Consider the following 3,128-nt stretch of genomic DNA (forward strand, 5'->3'; position numbering starts at 1 on the left):
GAACACCTACTTTTTTCTACTTCAGCTAGCCACTTTTCCATGCTATCTTAAAATAGAATTTTAGTTAGCCATGAATATTTATTTGTAGAGAAACTTAATAAAGGAACTGGCATCTGTTGACTGACTTTAAATAGGCAAATTTGTAAGGAAGACTGCTATACAGCCTGTCCTTCCATGCTAATAGGCAACAACCATAGGTCATACTTGGAAAGATGCCCTACATGAATGCTTCTCACGAGCTGGCAGGGGGCCAGGAGCACAGCTTACCTACTTATAGACCTGTCAGACATAAGATTAACCATCTACTTTAGGCCTGATGTGTCTAGTGACACAAGGTCTTTGTCTTGAATTTTCTTTCAATGCCCCACATACAGCCTTCTGAACTGGAATCTGCTGAAAGTACAGAGTGATCATGCCTTTTTTTTTTTTTTTAAACACTATTGGATCATAGATTTAAAATTATAAGACTATCTAATCCAAACCTCCCCACCTTCATTTTAAAGATGAAGAAACTGGGGCCGGAGAGGGACGGGGACCCCGAGTGGACACCACGTGGGGAGCGGATCCTGGGACTGAGAAAGGACGAGAGCCGGAGCCTTGGAGATGCGGAAGGAGTCGCAGCCGCCGTTGGGGCCGGAGCCGGGGCCGGAGCCAGGGCCGGAGCCTGGGCCGGAGCCAGAGCCCGGGCCGGAGCCGGAGCCGGAGTCGCAGCCGCCGCCGCCGCCGCCGCCGCCGCTGACGCTGAGCTTGCCTCCCGCCGCCCGGGAATGGAACCTGCCTTCCAGCGCGCCGGCCTGCATGGAGCGGCAGCTGGAGGTGGCGCGCTACTGGTTCCATGGCTCCCTGCTTCTGGGCGAGTCCAGCCTCAGCGGCCGCAGCTGCAACAGCTCCTTGTGGCTGTTCAAGGACCCCTGCTCGGCCCCCAAAGAGGGCTTCTGCTCGGCCGGAGTCCAGACTGAAGGCGGGCTGTGGGACCTCGCCTGGGTGGGGGACCAGGGCATCTTGGTGGCCTCCTACTCGGGTGCTGTCGAACTGTGGGAACTGGGCAAGGGTGAGACACTCATGTCAACAAGTTCTGCAAATATGAGCATGATGATATAGTGACCAGTGTTAGTGTCCTGATCAATGGCACACAGGCTGTCAGCGGCAGCAAAGACTTCAGCATAAAAGTTTGGTACCTTGCTGGAGAGAAAGTGCAGCACTCTGCGTAGAGCTTACTCCAGCGAAGTCTCTTGTATTGCCGCTTGTCCCTACAAGGAATCTATGTTCCTGTCATGCAGTGAGGACAGTAGAATTTTACTTTGGGATATCCGGTGCCCCAAGCCCGCAACACATATTGGCCAAAGTGCCTTCCATCATCTTCCTGCCACTGGCCTGGAATCTTCGGAAGGAAAAAGTTTTCACTTTTGGTGATGAGAATGGCATGGTCTTCCTTGTGGACATCAAGAATCTTAAAACTATTCTCTCCTCTGTGCATTCCCAGAGCATCACAAAGCTGGTGTTCTCACTGGACAGTTTTCCCCTCCTGGTGTCCCTTAGTGAAAACTGTTCTGTAGCTGTACTTGACTGGCCTTAGAGAGGTGTTCAGAAGCTGAGCCCCCAGAGGCTTTGTGAGAGATGCTACGTGGTCCCCACTCAACCACTTTCTGCACACAACTATGGGCTGGGACCATCAGGTCTTCCACCACACTGGGCCCACAGAACCAATTTTAATTCCTGTTCCTGGTGGTGCCCGCAAGTAGATTGAATTTGAGGCAATAAAGACCAAACTTTTACAAATCCACAACCATCTAGCCCTTGGTTTGTGAGAAAACAAGTGTGTGTAGCAGGTTTGATCTCTCAGAGTCCAGCAGTTGAGGCACCATGCTTCTCTGCCTGGGATCTTGTAGAAACATAAGGAGACAGCCATTTATTTATTTATTTATTTATTTTTTAGATTATATTTAAATTTTTAAACAAAGATAATCCGACCTTCTGTTCTCATATCTAGTTACATCCCCTTGTTCCTCCTCCTTCCCAAAAAGTAGATTAAGGGGTAGAGAAGTGCCTCTTCACTTCCCTCTGGTGGCGAGGAATTTGCAAAATCCTGGGAATCCACTGAGATTTGGGCATCGCTGTGTCCTAAAAATGATGTTCCTCATGTGCCCTTTGGGATTTTTAGTTGTTGTGATTATAGATCTGAGACAGAAACGGGAAACGCTTTAAAAGCTTTTCCTACCTTGGATAATACTAGGACAACCTCTTGCCTCAGTCACTTAAGGTTATTTCTTTCCCTTAATATGAATCCTTCCTTGGCTGAGCAGGAAGGAAAAAGGTCTGTTTTTTCTAGTTTTTTAGGACCCTCTTCCCCTAGTGCAGCCATAGCACTCAGGGAGATTCCTTGCTACCTTCTTGCCCTAATCCTAAGAAACTAGTTCTAGTATTTCCTTTTGGCTAGATGCCAGAAGGCATGGCTTAGATTTGGTTTGGGGACATCTTGAGGGATTTGAGAAGAGAATGGGAGGTGGGGATGAGACAGAAAACTGGCAGACTAGGGGGGGGGGGGGGCTTTGAGATCTGCTCCTCTGATACCAAACTGCTCTGACCACCACCTCTTGAGACTTCTTAGATTTCACAAGGTGGCGGCTTGCTGTGGTTGGGGCCAGGTCAGTGATAGAGATTCCATTACCAAAACTCATCCGAGTGGAGAATCTTAGATGATTTGGTGAAATTAAATTCTCTGTTTTGGCTTAAAAAAAAGAAGAAACTGAGTTCAATAGAGGTAGGGTGAAATTCCCAAACTTATGCACCTAGTAAGTAGCAGAACTACCATTTGAACCCAGGAAACTGATTCCAAATCCAGGACTCATTCCACTTCACCAGTTGTCATTAACAAAACAAAACAAAAATTTTAAAAAGTACTTAGGGAGCTCACTTTGACAAATATATGAGATAAATCCTGGAACTTTTTTTTTTTCAGATTTTCTTTAAGTGGTTGGACTCATTTTGATTTTTTGGAGCTCATGTTTTTCTACTCATCTCTCTCTCTCTCTCTCTCTCTCTTTCTCTGTCTCTCTCTGTCTCTGTCTCTGTCTCTCTCTCTCTCTGTCTCTGTCTCTCTCTGTCTCTCTCTCTCTCTCTCTCTCTCT

The 3,128-nt window shown here is 47.4% G+C and overlaps 1 pseudogene; it reads left to right on the forward strand.

Moving 5' to 3' along the window:
- Window positions 1-603: 603 nt before the first annotated feature.
- Window positions 604-1,772, forward strand: LOC138177443 (methylosome protein WDR77-like; annotated as a pseudogene).
- The last annotated feature ends 1,356 nt before the right edge of the window (window positions 1,773-3,128 follow it).

Source organism: Petaurus breviceps, unplaced genomic scaffold, assembly GCF_028583685.1.
Source record: "Petaurus breviceps papuanus isolate PSGF00001 unplaced genomic scaffold, PetGlider_PUasm1.0 90416, whole genome shotgun sequence".
NCBI classification, from domain to species: Eukaryota; Metazoa; Chordata; class Mammalia; order Diprotodontia; family Petauridae; genus Petaurus; species Petaurus breviceps.